This window comes from Procambarus clarkii, chromosome 88 (assembly GCF_040958095.1).
Source record: "Procambarus clarkii isolate CNS0578487 chromosome 88, FALCON_Pclarkii_2.0, whole genome shotgun sequence".
NCBI lineage: Eukaryota > Metazoa > Arthropoda > Malacostraca > Decapoda > Cambaridae > Procambarus > Procambarus clarkii.
The window spans coordinates 21,805,607-21,823,255 of NC_091237.1; the positions used below are offsets into that span (position 1 = coordinate 21,805,607).

Below are 17,649 nucleotides of genomic sequence, written 5' to 3' on the forward strand. Positions count from 1 at the left end.
AGAAAACGGGATTGGGTTTGTTTACATGTCAGTCTGGCCTTGAGTAGTGGAGGATGAGGCTGTGTTATGGGGCCTTCTCGCCCTTTAAGGGCCCTGAAGATTCTCTGGATTATTTACAGCATGCTGGAAGAACCTCTGAGTATACATAGAAGCCAAAGGTAAGACATTTTGTTTGGTATTTGATGCTCGACACAAACATCTGAGAGGAGGAGAGAAGAAACTTGCGAATACTCAATTACATCATAACAAAATCCATGTAAATGTACAAAATTCCAAGGAAATATATTGACCAGACCACACACTAGAAGGTGAAGGGACGATGACGTTTCGGTCCGTCCTGGACCATTCTCAAGTCGATTGTGAAGGAAATATAGGAAATATACAAGAGAGACATGGGCAAACTATTTAGAAAAGACTATTTAGCATGCGGTAAAGCATGTGGTAAATAAACAAGGGAACACAGGCATTGACACAATGTTCCACAAGTAAGAATGTGGATGTAGGGCATCCACATGTGAGAACGTGGTTGTAGTGTAATGTAACGGAAATGAAAATTAACACATCTCTCAGGCAGCTATCCAAACTCTTCTCTTTTCACCAATCAGCCCGGCAGATGTTGTGTCCATCATACACTCTCTAAAAACCAAGGCAGGGAACACCAGTGAAATTCCGTCCATTGTGTACAAGAGAGCCTCCCATGCCCTTGCCCCACCCATAGCACTACTGTTCAACAAATCTATAGAGTGTCACACCTTCCCTGATATCCTCAAAAAAGCAAGAGTAACGCCAGTCCATAAAGGAGGCAATCCGGTGAATATAAACAATTATAGACCAATATCAAATCTACCCATTCTATCAAAAATATTTGAAAAAATTATTTACAAACAGCTCTATTCCTACCTCGTAAAATTCGACATACTCAGCCCCTGCCAGTTTGGCTTCCGGTCCCAAAAGAGCACCAACGATGCAATCATTAGTCTCCTTGACGTTATCTACTCAGCCCTTGACAAAAATGAGTTTCCGATTGGACTCTTCATTGACCTAAGAAAAGCCTTTGATACTGTTAATCACAACTACCTCTTACTTAAACTCCAGCATTATGGAATCCGAGGCCTTGCCCTTGACTACATCCGATCCTATCTTAGTGACAGACACCAATATGTAACCATCAATGATACAACTTCTTCCACTCTACCAATTACCATTGGAGTGCCACAGGGCAGCATCTTAGGACCTCTTCTATTTCTCATATATATATATATAAACGATCTGCCTAATGTCTCTAATATTCTCAAACCTATATTGTTTGCTGACGATACTACCCTTATCTATTCAAACCTCAACCCACATACACTAAATAATGTTGTGAATAATGAATTAAAAAAAGTCCACATATGGATGTCAACGAACAAACTAACATTAAACATCGAAAAGACTTACTACATCTTATTTGGAAGCAAATCATCAAATGCAATTCAGCTACAGATAGACAACATTAACATCAGTAATAAAAATGATGGCAAGTTTCTTGGCCTATTCCTAGACAAGAGACTCAACTTCAGCACCCACATTCAACACATAACTAAGAAAGTCATTAAGACAGTTGGTATACTCTCCAAAATCAGATATTATGTTCCTAACTCTGCTCTCCTCTCACTATATTATGCACTAATCTACCCCTATCTTAATTATGGTATCTGTGCATGGGGGTCTACCACTGCAAACCACCTTAAGCCCATCATCACACAGCAAAAATCTGCTATCAGAATAATAACTAACTCTGCTTTCAGACAACACTCAGCTCCCTTGTTTAAATCCCTAAACTTGCTAAATATGAACTCCCTCCACACATTCTCTTGTGTCAACTACATTTACAAAACCCTGTTCTTAAATGCAAACCATGCTCTGAAACTCTCCTTGGACAGATGTAATAGGACCCATTATCACCACACCAGAAATAAATATCTCTTTGATATCCCCAGGGTCAAACTTAATCTGTGTAAACACTCTATGCAAATTAAGGGACCTAGTCTATGGAACTCACTCCCTAGTGAATTGAAAAACTGTAAAACTTTTGCCTTATTTAAAAGCAAAACCAAAAAGTACCTAACTTCATCTTCTTAGTTTCCTACACTGAGCTTTAAATTTGCTCTGTACCTAGTGTTACCCAATCTCCTAATTTTTATGTAATATCAAACAACCTTATCATTGTGTTCATTGCTGTCTTCTTTTATGTGCTAGCCATATGCTGTATTGTGGCTACCAATTTTTGTCAACTACCATTCAAGCTGTCATTGCAATCAATCTTATATTGTTTCTGCTGTATTGTGCCTACCAATTTGTTGTCAACTACCATTCAAGCTGTCATTGCAATCAATCTTACCTACCTATGTGCTTTAATATACTGTACCTACAATTTTCTCTCATCATCTTTTTTTTTTTCATTTCATGTAATCTGTTATCATTTTTTTGTCTATAAATTTTGCAAGTATTTACCTCCTTAAAATTTTCTTAGATTAAGGACCTGCCCAAAACGCTGCGCGTGCTAGTGGCTTTACAAGACTGTAATTACCATATTTGTATCCTCACATTCCTTATGTACATTTTTGTATATGCATAAATAAATAAAAGGAAAGAAATGAAAAATGAAGTGTGGGCATGGGTTGAGGGAGGTAGAGAGGTGTGAGGAAGGAGTGGTCGGGAGAAAGAGAAAGTTTAGAATCAGAGGGAGAAAATGAGATCAAGGGAAAAATTAGAAGAGGAGTAGACAGTAAGAATGCTAGAATAGTAAAAAGATAGAGAGATTAAAGGATAAAAGTTGCTGCCATTATCAGGGAAGACTCCCTCAATTATAGACCTGTATCATTGACAAGTGTAATAATCAAAATATTGAAGAAAATAATTAAAACTAAATAATGGAACACCTGGAGAGAAGTGATAAAATATCAGACAGACAGTATGGTTTTTGATCTGGAAGATCCTGTTTATCGAATTTACTCAGTTTCTATGATCATCCACAGAGATTTTACAGGACAGAGATGGTTGGGTTGACTGCATCTATATGGACCTTAAAAAAAAAGGCTTTCGAGAGAGTTCCACATAAGAGGTTGTTCTAGAAACTGGAACATATTGGAGGGGTGACAGGTAAGCTTTTAACATAGATGAAAATTTTCTGATAGAAAAATGAGAGCAGTAATCAGAGGCAATGTATCGGACTGGACAAATGTCACAAGTGGAGTACCACAGGGTTCAGTTCTTGCATCAGTGATGTTCATTGTCTACATAAATGATCTGCCAGATGGAATACAGAATTATATGAACATGTTTGCTGATGATGATAAGATAATAGGAAGGATAAGAAACTTAGATGATTGTAATGCCCTTCAAGAAGACCTGGACAAAATAAGTATATGGAGCACCGCTTGGCAAATGGAATTTAATGTGCATAAATACCATGTTATGGAATATGGAATAGGAGAACATAGACCCCCACACAATCTGTAAATTATTTGGAAAATCTTTAAAGAATTCTGATAAAGAAACAGATCTAGGGGTGGTTGTAGATAGAAAAGTATCACCTGAGGACCACATAAAGAATGTTGTTCGAGGAGCCTATGCTACGCTTTCTAACTTCAGAATTGCTTTTAAATACATGGATGACGAAATACTAAAGAAATTGTTCACAATTTTTATTAGGCCAAAGCTAGAATATGCAGTGGGTTATATGGGCACCATATCTTAAGAAGCACATCAACAAACTGGAAAAGGTGCAAAGACATGCTACTAAGTGGCTCCCAGAACTGAAAGGCAAGAGCTATGAGGAGAGGTTAGAGGTATTAAATATGCCAAAACTGGAAGATAGAAGAAAAAGAGGCAATATGATCACTACGTACAAGATAGTAACAGGAATCGATAAAATTGATAGGGAAGACTTCCTGAGACCTGGAACTTTGAAAACAAAAGGTCATAGATTTAAAATAACTAAACAAAGCAGCTGAAGAAATATAAGAAAATTCACTTTTGCAGAGTGATAGACGGTTGTAACAAGTTACGTGAGGCCAAAACCGTCAGTAGTTTCAAAGTGTTATATGACAAAGAGCACTGGGAAGACGGGACACCACGAGGGTAGCTGTCATCCTTTAACTTTACACTTAGGTACCAGTAATCACACACTCACTCTTTCACACACACAAGTTAAGTGAGAAGGTGGTGGAGGCCAAGACCGTCAGTAGTTTCAAAGCGTTATATGACAAAGAGTGCTGGGAAGACGGGACACCACGAGCGTAGCTCTCATCCTGTAACTACACTTAGGTAATTACACTTAGGTAATTACACTCTCACACACTCACTCTTTCACACACACACTCTCACACACTCACTCTTTCACTATGGAATGTGGAATAGGAGAACATAGACCCCACACAACCTATATATTATGTGAGAAATCTTTAAAGAATTCTGATAAAGAAAGAGATCTAGGAGTGGTTCTAGATAGAAAACTATCACCTGAGGACCACATAAAGAATATTGTGCAAGGAGCCTATGCTATGCTTTCTAACTTCAGAATTGCATTTAAATACATGGATGGCGATATACTAAAGAAATTGTTCATGACTTTTGTTAGGCCAAAGCTAGAATATGCAGCTGTTGTGTGGTGCCCATATCTTAAGAAGCACATCAAAAAACTGGAAAAGGTGCAAAGACATGCTACTAAGTGGCTCCCAGAACTGAAGGGCAAGAGCTACGAGGAGAGGTTAGAAGCATTAAATATGCCAAAACTAGAAGACAGAAGAAAAAGAGGTGATATGATCACTACATACAAAATAGTAACAGGAATTGATAAAATCGACAGGGAAGACTTCCTGAGACCTGGAATTTCAAGAACAAGAGGTCATAGATTTAAACTAGCTAAACACAGATGCCGAAGAAATATAAGAAAATTCACCTTCGCAAATAGAGTGGTAGACGGTTGGAACAAGTTAAGTGAGAAGGTGGTGGAGGCCAAGACCGTCAGTAGTTTCAAAGCGTTATATGACAAAGAGTGCTGGGAAGACGGGACACCACGAGCGTAGCTCTCATCCTGTAACTACACTTAGGTAATTACACTTAGGTAATTACACACACACTCTCACACACTCACTCTTTCACACACACACTCTCACACACTCTGGAAGAAGTTAAAGTAAATTTAAACATAAATGACTACAATAGGTTAGGCAAGGAAATTCAACAGGAGAAACAGCTTTTGTCAGCACAGATGGAGGAAGTTACACAGGGAATAGAACAGTGCAAGAAAGATATGCAACTCACTTATGCACAAGTGGCCAAGGAGAAGGAAAAAATAGAAGAAGCAGTAAAGGAAGTCAAGCACTGCAGCAACCAAGATAAAACAAACATTAGGCTGGAAGTGAGAAAAGAATTGGCATCTAACCCGAAGTTGGTGCAAAACACAGTTGATCGGAGTAAGTCCCTGATCATTTTTGGCTGCAAAGAAAAGGCGATAACATCTAGGTCAGAAAGAGCTGTAGAAGAAGCTAAAGTAGTAGATAAAATTGTTGGCCTCGTGGAAGGTCTTACAACCATAGAGAATGTGTGCGACTACAGGAGAATAGGCAGGTACGTAAAAGGGAAAGATCGACCTTTGAGGATCACCCTAAATGGTGCCAAACAGATGGAAGAAGTACTAAGGAATGCTAGAAAATTGCAAAGTGATGAGGATGGGAAAGGGTGGTCGTTAAGACGAGATCTTTCAAAAGAAGATAGAGAGAAGCTGAAACTGAACCTCGCCGAGGCAAAACATTTAAATGAGAGCAGGAATGAAGAAGAAATAAATTCTTTTTTCTACAAAGTGATAGGGGTAGGCAAACCAGTAAAGTGGTACATAAAGGCAAACCAACAAAATCAATAGAGAGAGGGGGAGTGAAGAATAAGGAGAGGGGGAACAAGTTCCTGAAGATTGCATACACCAACATAGATGGAGTGAGATCGAAGATACTGGAGTTAAGTGATGTAATACAGCTGCAGACACCAGACATTGTTGCACTCACGGAGACAAAACTTGAAGATGTAATTTTAAATGAGGTCATATTCCCAAGGGGCTACTCAATTTGGAGACGGGACAGAAAAATTAGGAAAGGCGGTGGCGTTGCTGTGCTGGTAAAAGAACACCTAAAGGTGAAGGAAATAATGACTGCCAATCCACAAGAAGTTGACATAATAGCACTAGAGATCTGCCATGAGGATGATAAACTAATGATAATAAATGCATATAGTCCACCGCCAAGCAGCACATGGTCAAAGGAGGAGCTAGATAGTGAACGTGAAGGTCTTATAACAATAATGAGAGAGATTATAGCGAGAGCGGATAACGATAGATCACGACTGTTGATAGTCGGTGACTTCAACTTGAAATCCATAGACTGGGAAGCATATGAAGCTAAAACAGAAGATGCTTCCGGGGCTTAGCGTCCCCGCGGCCCGGTCGTCGACCAGGCCTCCTGGTTGCCGGACTGATCAACCAGGCTGTTGGACGCGGCTCCATGCTAGATTTGATATTTACCAGGAAGGAGGAAGAGATATTTGACATTCAGTACCTTCCTCCCTTGGGTAAAAGTGACCATGTCTTTTTGGGAATAATGTATGCAATGCGTTATAAGCTGGAAGAAAATAAGGAGGTTGAAGCAGTTGAAAAACCAGACTTCAGGAGAGGACATTATGGTGACCTTAGAAATTTTTTTAGTGAGTATAATTGAACAGACTTGATGCTAGGCAAGGAAGTGAATGAGATGTATGTCAAGTTTTATGAAATATATGATAAAGGCACAAAAAAATTTATACCGAAACAGAGATGCAGAACTAGGAAACAGGATTGGTTCAATAGAAATTGCGAGAGGGCTAGAGACCAAAAGACACAAAAATGGAATCAATACAGGAAGAGGCCGAACCCCCAAACATACCAGCAATACAAGGATGCGAGAAACAACTACACGGCAGTGAGGAGAGAGGCAGAAAGAAATTTTGAAAAAGGGATTGCAGACAAATGTAAAACAGAACCAGGTCTATTCTATAAATTCATAAACAACAAATTGCAGGTAAAGGATAATATTCAGAGGTTGAAAATGGGAAATAGATTCACGGAAGATGAAAAGGAAATGTGTGAAACACTAAACGAAAAATTCCAAAGTGTGTTTGTACAAAATGAAATCTTTAGGGAACCAGATACAATAAGAATTCCAGAGAACAACATAGAGCACATAGAGGTGATTAGAGACGAAGTGGAAAAAATGCTCAAGGAGCTCGGTAAGAACAAAGCAGCTGGCCCAGATGGTGTTTCACCATGGGTTCTGAGAGAATGTGCATCTGAGCTCAGCATTCCACTTCACCTGATCTTTCAGACATCCCTGTGTACAGGAATCGTAGCAGACGTGTGGAAACAGGCTAACATAGTTCCAATCTACAAAAGTGGCAGCAGGGAAGACCCCCTCAATTATAGACCTGTATCATTGACAAGTGTAATAGTGAAAGTATTGGAAAAACTAATCAAAACTAAATGGCTAGAACACCTAGAGAGAAATGATATAATATCAGACAGACAGTATGGTTTTCGATCTGGAAGATCCTGTGTATTGAATTTACTCAGTTTCTATGATCGAGCCACAGAGATATAACAGGAAAGAGATGGTTGGGTTGACTGCATCTATCTGGACCTAAAAAAGGCTTTCGACAGAGTTCCACATAAGAGGTTGTTCTGGAAACTGGAAAATATTGGAGGGGTGACAGGTAAGCTTCTATCATGGATGAAAAATTTTCTGACTGATAGAAAAATGAGGGCAGTAATCAGAGGCAATGTATCGGAATGGAGAAATGTCACAAGTGGAGTACCACAGGGTTCAGTTCTTGCACCAGTGATGTTTATTGTGTACATAAATGATCTACCAGTTGGTATACAGAATTATATGAACATGTTTGCTGATGATGCTAAGATAATAGGAAGGATAAGAAATTTAGATGATTGTCATGCCCTTCAAGAAGACCTGGACAAAATAAGTAGATGGAGCACCACTTGGCAAATGGAATTTAATGTTAATAAATGTGTCATGTTATGGAATGTGGAATAGGAGAACATAGACCCCACACAACCTATATATTATGTGAGAAATCTTTAAAGAATTTTGATAAAGAAAGAGATCTAGGGGTGGTTCTAGATAGAAAACTATCACCTGAGGACCACATAAAGAATATTGTGCAAGGGGCCTATGCTATGCTTTCTAACTTCAGAATTGCATTTAAATACATGGATGGCGATATACTAAAGAAATTGTTCATGACTTTTGTTAGGCCAAAGCTAGAATATGCAGCTGTTGTGTGGTGCCCATATCTTAAGAAGCACATCAACAAACTGGAAAAGGTGCAAAGACATGCTACTAAGTGGCTCCCAGAACTGAAGGGTAAGAGCTACGAGGAGAGGTTAGAAGCATTAAACATGCCAAAACTAGAAGACAGAAGAAAAAGAGGTGATATGATCACTACATACAAAATAGTAACAGGAATTGATAAAATCGACAGGGAAGATTTCCTGAGACCTGGCACTTCAAGAACAAGAGGTCATAGATTTAAACTAGCTAAACACAGATGCCGAAGAAATATAAGAAAATTCACCTTCGCAAATAGAGTGGTAGACGGTTGGAACAAGTTAAGTGAGAAGGTGGTGGAGGCCAAGACCGTCAGTAGTTTCAAAGCGTTATATGACAAAGAGTGCTGGGAAGACAGGACACCACGAGTGTAGCTCTCATCCTGTAACTACACTTAGGTAATTACACATCAAGATGGCCACCTGTAAGAGGAAATACAAAACAGAGCTTGATTTTGCTGGATTCAGTGAAGAAAGCATTGAGATAACCAGTTTATACAACAAGGTGGTAAAATTAGATACTATTGTGACCTCTCATGTAGAAATAATTAGTAAATTGAAAGAAAGTAATGACCATTTAAATAGCAAAGTTGTATGTCTTGAGGGTGTAGTGAAAGACTTGCGCAAGGATAAGATTCAATTGGAAACTAATTGCAAAGCCATGGAAGAAGAAAATAGACTCTTAAAAATAGCTTTGGAAGAAGTTAAAGTAAATTTAAACATAAAAGACTACAATAGGAATTTCAACAGGAGAAACAGCTTTTGTCAGCACAGATGGAGGAAGTTATGCAGGGAATAGAACAGTGCAAGAAAGATATGCAACTCATGCACAAGTGGCCAAGGAGAAGGAAAAAATAGAAGAAGCAGTAAAGGAAGTCAAACACTGCAGCGACAAAGATAAAACAAACATTAGGCTGGAAGTGAGGAAAGAATTGGCATCTAACCAGAAGTTGGTGCAAAACACAGTTGATCGGAGTAAGTCCCTGATCATTTTTGGCTGCAAGGAAAAGGAGATAACATCTAGGTCAGAAAGAGCTGTAGAAGAAGAAAAAGTAGTAGATAAAATTGTTGGCCTCGTGGAAGGTCTTACAACCATAGAGAATGTCTGCGACTACAGGAGAATAGGCAGATATGTAAAAGGGAAAGATCGACCTTTGAGGATCACCCTAAGTGGTACCAAACAAATGGAAGAAGTATTAAGGAATGCTAGAAAATTACAAAGTGATGAGAATGGGAAAGTGTGGTCGTTAAGACGAGATCTTTCAAAAGAAGATAGAGAGAAGCTGAAACTGAATCTCGCCGAGGCAAAACGTTTAAATGAGAGCAGGAATGAAGTAGAAATCAATTCTTTTTTCTACAAAGTGATAGGGGTAGGCAGGCCAGTAAAGTGGTACATAAAGGCAAACCAACAAAATCATTAGAGAAAGGGGGAGTGAAAAATAAGAAGAGGGGGAACAAGTTCCTCAAGATTGCATACACCAACATAGATGGAGTAAGATCAAAGATACTGGAGTTAAGTGATATAATACAGCTGCAGACACCAGACATTGTTGCATTCACAGAGACAAAACTTGAAGATGCTATTTTAAATGAGGTCATATTCCCAAGGGGCTACTCAATTTGGAGACGGGACAGAAAAATCAGGAAAGGCGGTGGCGTTGCTGTGCTGGTGAAAGAACACCTAAAGGTGAACGAAATAGTGACTGCCAATCCACAAGAAGTTGACATAATAGCACTAGAGATCTGCCATGAGGATGATAAACTAATGATCATATAGTCCACCGTTAAGCAGCACATGGTCAAAGGAGGAGCTAGATAGTAAACGAGAAGGTCTTATAACAATAATGAGAGAGATCATAGCGAGAGCGGATAACGATAGTTCACGACTGTTGATAGTCGGCGACTTCAACTTGAAATCCATAGACTGGGAAGCATGTGAAGCTAAAACAGAAGATTTCTGGACCTGTAAATTTGTAGACCTCATCCTGGAAACATTCTTGTATCAACATGTTAAACAAGGTACGAGGATGAGGGAAGGGGATGTCCCCTCCATGCTAGATTTGATATTTACCAGGAAGGAGGAAGAAATATTTGACATTCAGTACCTTCCTCCCTTGGGTAAAAGTGACCATGTGTTTTTGGGAATAAAGTATGCAATGCATTATAATCTGGAAGAAAATATGACGGTCGATGCAAATGAAAAACATGACTTTAGAAGAGGACATTATGGCAACCTTAGAAAAATTTTTAGTGAGTATAATTGGACAGACTTGTTGCTAGGCAAGAAAGTGAATGAGATGTATGTCAGGTTTTGTGAAATATATGATAAAGGCACAAAAAAATTTATCCCAAAACAGAGAAGCAGAACTAGGAAACAGGATTGGTTCAACAGAAAGTGTGAGAGGGCCAGAGACCAAAAGACACAAAAGTAGAATCAATACAGGAAGAGGCCGAACCCTCAAACATACCAGCGATACAAAGATGCGAGAAACAACTACACGGCAGTGAGGAGAGAGGCAGAAAGAAATTTTGAAAAAGGGATTGCAGACAAATGTAAAACAGAACAAGGTCTGTTCTATAAATTCATAAACAACAAATTGCAGGTAAAGGATAATATTCAGAGGTTGAAAATGGGAAATAGATTCACAGAAAATGAAAAGGAAATGTGTGAAACATTAAACGAAAAGTTCCAAAGTGTGTTTGTACAAAATGAAATCTTCAGGGAACCAGATACAATAAGAATTCCAGAGAACAACATAGAGCACATAGAGGTGTCTAGAGACGAAGTGGAAAAAATGCTCAAGGAGCTAAATAAGAACAAAGCAGTTGGTCCAGATGGAGTTTCACCATGGGTTCTGAGAGAATGTGCACCTGAGCTCAGCATTCCTCTTCAACTGATTTTTCAGGCATCCCTGTATACAGGAGTTGTAGCTGATGTGTGGAAAAAGGCTAACATAGTTCCAATCTACAAAAGTGGAAGCAGGGAAGACCCCCTTAATTATAGACCGGTATCATTGACAAGTGTAATAGTCAAAATATTGGAAAAAATAATTAAAACTAAATGGGTAGAACACCTGGAGAGAAATGATATAATATCAGACAGACAGTATGGTTTTCGATCTGGAAGATCCTGTGTATCGAATTTACTCAGTTTCTATGATCGAGCAACAGAGATATTACAGGAAAGAGATGGTTGGGTTGACTGCATCTATCTGGACCTAAAAAAGGCTTTCAACAGAGTTCCACATAAGAGGTTGTTTTGGAAACTGGAAAATAATGGAGGAGTGACAGGTACGCTTCTAACATGGTTGAAAAATTTTCTGACTGATAGAAAAATGAGGGGTGCGATCAGAGGCAGTGTATCGGACTGGAGAAATGTCACAAGTGGAGTACCACAGGGTTCAGTTCTTGCACCAGTGATGTTTATTGTCTACATAAATGATCTACCAGTTGGTATACAGAAATATATGAACATGTTTGCTGATGATGCTAAGATAATAGGAAGGATAAGAAACTTAGATGATTGTCATGCCCTTCAAGAAGACCTGGACAAAATAAGTACATGGAGCGCCACTTGGCAAATGGAATTTAATGTTAATAAATGCCATGTTATGGAATGTGGAATAGGAGAACATAGACCCCACACAACCTATATATTATGTGAGAAATCTTTAAAGAAGTCTGATAAAGAAAGAGATCTAGGGGGTGGTTCTAGATAGAAAACTATCACCTGAGGACCACATAAAGAATATTGTGCGAGGAGCCTATGCCACACTTTCTAACTTCAGAATTGCTTTTAAATACTGTACATGGATGGCGATATACTAAAGAAATTGTTCACGACTTTTGTTAGGCCAAAGCTAGAATATGCAGCAGTTGTGTGGTGCCCATATCTTAAGAAGCACATCAACAAACTGGAAAAAGTGCAAAGACATGCTACTAAGTGGCTCCCAGAACTGAAGGGCAAGAGCTACAAGGAGAGGTTAGAGGCATTAAATATGCCAAAACTAGAAGACAGAAGAAAAAGAGGTGATATGATCACTATATACAAAATAGTAACAGGAATTGATAAAATCGATAGGGAAGATTTCTTGAGACCTGGAACGTTAAGAACAAGAGGTCATAGATATAAACTAGCTAAACACAGATGCCGAAGAAATATAAGAAAATTCACTTTCGCAAACAGAGTGGTAGACGGTTGGAACAAGTTAGGGGAGAAGGTGGTGGAGGCCAAGACCGTCAGTAGTTTCAAAGCGTTATATGACAAAGAGTGCTGGGAAGACGGGACACCACGAGCGTAGCTCTCATCCTGTAACTACACTTAGGTAATTCACTTAGGTAATTACAATCACTCTTTCACCCTCTCACTCTTTCCAGTCTTAAACCAAGTCAGTTAATGAACATCTCGTGAAGATGTATATCCTAAATATTTTGAAATATTCTTCACTATAGACAGTATCACTAATAACACAAAGACCACTTGTATGTCTTTTAAATTAATGAAGCACACAAAGAATATAATATTTCCCCCCTGTTTCAGATTTGCAGCTGTCATGTCAGTCATGGAACTTCATACGAGGACACCTCACCTAACATGAGAACCTCAGCATGTACAACCAGGGTCATGAAGCGGCAGTTTGACCATCTGAGAGGTCCAGCCACTCGCCCAGCAATGTAAGTTTTTAACCAGATATGTAAATATCACTACCTCTATCTTTTGTTTTAGTATTACTCCCACACTTCTTTGGTGATGCACAAAAGTTATTTACTAAGAATTTGGTAGTGTATTCCACATATAGAGAAGTTAGGGAAGATAAGAGTGTTGATAATTAGGTAAGGGAAGCAATTATCTTGCATAGGCTCTTTCTGTTATACTTTCTGTGATACTGTAGCTGTAGAGGCCCAGAACACCGAACAAGCTAGTATCTGAGCCTCCTGAGGTGATGTACCACTACTTAAAACACACATATACATCTAGCTTTGTATATGTGAAAATGTTTGTTTCAAAATAGTTGTGGTTTAAGGCGCCAAGAGCAGACTGTCAATGTGGCAGGTGGATAATTTGCTTTTTAGATGGATGTCTTGTTGGATTACAGGTTTGAACAATTACAGTAGATGGATGTTTTGTTGGGTTACAGGTTTGAATGGTTACAGTAGATGGACGTTTTGCTTAGTAATTACCTAAGTGTAGTTACAGGATGAGAGCTACGCTCGTGGTGTCCCGTCTTCCCAGCACTCTTTGTCATATAACGCTTTGAAACTACTGACGGTCTTGGCCTCCACCACCTTCTCACTTAACTTGTTCCAACCGTCTACCACTCTATTTGCGAAGGTGAATTTTCTTATATTTCTTCGGCATCTGTGTTTAGCTAGTTTAAATCTATGACCTCTTGTTCTTGAAATTCCAGGTCTCAGGAAGTCTTCCCTGTCGATTTTATCAATTCCTGTTACTATTTTGTATGTAGTGATCATATCACCTCTTTTTCTTCTGTCTTCTAGTTTTGGCATATTTAATGCTTCTAACCTCTCCTCGTAGCTCTTGCCCTTCAGTTCTGGGAGCCACTTAGTAGCATGTCTTTGCACCTTTTCCAGTTTGTTGATGTGCTTCTTAAGATATGGGCACCACACAACAGCTGCATATTCTAGCTTTGGCCTAACAAAAGTCATGAACAATTTCTTTAGTATATCGCCATCCATGTATTTAAATGCAATTCTGAAGTTAGAAAGCATAGCATAGGCTCCTTGCACAATATTCTTTATGTGGTCCTCAGGTGATAGTTTTCTATCTAGAACCACTCCTAGATCTCTTTCTTTATCAGAATTCTTTAAAGATTTCTCACATAATATATAGGTTGTGTGGGGTCTATGTTCTCCTATTCCACATTCCATAACATGACATTTATTAACATTAAATTCCATTTGCCAAGTGGTGCTCCATATACTTATTTTGTCCAGGTCTTCTTGAAGGGCATGACAGTCATCTAAATTTCTTATCCTTCCTATTATCTTAGCATCATCAGCAAACATGTTCATATAATTCTGTATACCAACTGGTAGATCATTTATGTACACAATAAACATCACTGGTGCAAGAACTGAACCCTGTGGTACTCCACTTGTGACATTTCTCCATTCCGATACATTGCCTCTGATTACTGCCCTCATTTTTCTATCAGTCAGAAAATTTTTCATCCATGATAGAAGCTTACCTGTCACCCCTCCAATATTTTCCAGTTTCCAGAACAACCTCTTATGTGGAACTCTGTCGAAAGCCTTTTTTAGGTCCAGATAGATGCAGTCAACCCAACCATCTCTTTCCTGTAATATCTCTGTGGCTCGATCATAGAAACTGAGTAAATTCGATACACAGGATCTTCCAGATCGAAAACCATACTGTCTGTCTGATATTATATCATTTCTCTCTAGGTGTTCTACCCATTTAGTTTTGATTAGTTTTTCCAATGCTTTCACTATTACACTTGTCAATGATACAGGTCTATAATTGAGGGGGTCTTCCCTGCTGCCACTTTTGTAGATTGGAACTATGTTAGCCTGTTTCCACCCGTCTGCTACGATTCCTGTACACAGGGATGCCTGAAAGATCAGGTGAAGTGGAATGCTGAGCTCAGATGCACATTCTCTCAGAACCCATGGTGAAACGCCATCTGGGCCAGCTGCTTTGTTCTTACCGAGCTCCTTGAGCATTTTTTCCACTTCGTCTCTAGACACCTCTATGTGTTCTATGTTGTTCTCTGGAATTCTTATTGTATCTGGTTCCCTAAAGATTTCATTTTGTACAAACACACTTTGGAACTTTTCGTTTAGTGTTTCACACATTTCCTTTTCATCTTCCGTGAATCTATTTCCCATTTTCAACCTCTGAATATTATCCTTTACCTGCAATTTGTTGTTTATGAATTTATAGAATAGACCTGGTTCTGTTTTACATTTGTCCGCAATCCCTTTTTCAAAGTTTCTTTCTGCCTCTCTCCTCACTGCCGTGTAGTTGTTTCTCGCATCTTTGTATCGCTGGTATGTTTGGGGGTTCGGCCTCTTCCTGTATTGATTCCATTTTTGTGTCTTTCGGTCTCTAGCCCTCTCGCAATTTCTATTGAACCAATCCTGTTTCCTACTTCTGCATCTCTGTTTTGGTATAAATTTTTTTGTGCCTTTATCATATATTTCACAAAACTTGCCATACATCTCATTCACTTCCTTGCCTAGCATCAAGTCTGTCCAATTATACTCACTAAAAAAATTTCTAAGGTCACCATAATGTCCTCTCCTGAAGTCTGGTTTTTCAACTGCTTCAACCTCCTTATTTTCTTCCAGCTTATAACGCATTGCATACTTTATTCCCAAAAAGACATGGTCACTTTTACCCAAGGGAGGAAGGTACTGAATGTCAAATATCTCTTCCTCCTTCCTGGTAAATATCAAATCTAGCATGGAGGGAACGTCCCCTTCCCTCATCCTCGTAGCTTGTTTAACATGTTGATACAAGAATGTTTCCAGGATGAGGTCTACAAATTTACAGGTCCAAAAATCTTCTGTTTTAGCTTCATATGCTTCCCAGTCTATGGATTTCAAGTTGAAGTCACCGACTATCAACAGTCGTGATCTATCGTTATCCGCTCTCGCTATAATCTCTCTCATTATTGTTATAAGACCTTCACGTTTACTATCTAGCTCCTCCTTTGACCATGTGCTGCTTGGCGGTGGACTATATGCATTTATCATCATTAGTTTATCATCCTCATAGCAGATCTCTAGTGCTATTATGTCAACTTCTTGTGGATTGGCAGTCATTATTTCCTTCACCTTTAGGTGTTCTTTTACCAGCACAGCAACGCCACCGCCTTTCCTAATTTTTCTGTCCCGTCTCCAAATTGAGTAGCCCCTTGGGAATATGACCTCATTTAAAATTACATCTTCAAGTTTTGTCTCCGTGAGTGCAACAATGTCTGGTGTCTGCAGCTGTATTACATCACTTAACTCCAGTATCTTCGATCTCACTCCATCTATGTTGGTGTATGCAATCTTCAGGAACTTGTTCCCCCTCTCCTTATTCTTCACTCCCCTTCTCTCTATTGATTTTGTTGGTTTGCCTTTATGTACCACTTTACTGGTTTGCCTACCCCTATCACTTTGTAGAAAAAAGAATTTATTTCTTCTTCATTCCTGCTCTCATTTAAATGTTTTGCCTCGGCGAGGTTCAGTTTCAGCTTCTCTCTATCTTCTTTTGAAAGATCTCGTCTTAACGACCACCCTTTCCCATCCTCATCCCTTTGCAATTTTCTAGCATTCCTTAGTACTTCTTCCATCTGTTTGGCACCGTTTAGGGTGATCCTCAAAGGTCGATCTTTCCCTTTTACGTAGTGTCTCCAACCTCATGTTCGTCTCACCAGCTAGCACTTCTCAATACCGCTGATACAACCCGTTCTCTTGCTTTGCCACTCTGTAAAAATAAAATCCATTGCCCTAACCTAACCAGGAACTTACGAACGCAAGCAACCCACCTAACCTATCGAGTCTGATGCATAGAAAATGTGAATATTTGTGAGCCATTACTTTTCATAGTAGGTTGCATTTGAATCGTTGGTTACCATAACATGAAAAAACGCGACTTATTAGTTGAGATGCGTCGGTCCTCATTGCTCTTTGGATGTACTCACCTAGCTTCCAGAGTTAAGGTTCAGTTCTTTAAATCCAGCCTCTCATCCACAAATTAACTACTGTAGTTATTCCCAAAGTTGTGTCAAATACATATATTTTTTAATACTAAGTTATTCCAGAGCAATGTTTTCCTTACAACACTATTCGGCAATAGTTTTATACCAGGGTCTCGACTATTGCTGGATGCATAACAGCAAATGAACAGTGCCGAATCTTCCTGTCCAAAATTCAAACCCAGGTCCTCTGGCTTGCGAGGCTACTGTGGTAATCACCACACCACAAGGTTTCCTCTTTACTATCCTCAAGTAGTGGGAATCACTAATAAATGCCTGCATAGTAATTTCAAATGTCTTCAAACAAATTGTCCATGACACCCAGGTACAATCAGACGCGACGCGGTGTACGGGGGTAGCGCCACAGCAGAGCATGGGGTTGGGGGCTGCACCACAGCAGAGTGCAGTACCGGGGGTGTCAAAACAGCAGAACGTGGTGCCTGGGGTAGGGCCACAGTAGAGCACGGTGCCAGGGACGGTGCCACAACAGAGTGCGGTGTTGGGGGGCGC

The 17,649-nt window shown here is 39.4% G+C and overlaps 1 long non-coding RNA gene across 1 annotated transcript in view; it reads left to right on the forward strand.

Annotated features, from left to right (window-relative positions):
* LOC123745758 (uncharacterized) overlaps positions 1-17,649 on the forward strand; it is a 27,897-nt gene continuing 10,248 nt past the window's right edge. Inside the window, exons 1-2 of the long non-coding RNA XR_006771400.1 lie at positions 1-158; positions 12,951-13,084. This is a non-coding gene — a long non-coding RNA (uncharacterized lncRNA). The remainder of the gene's footprint in view (positions 159-12,950; positions 13,085-17,649) is intronic.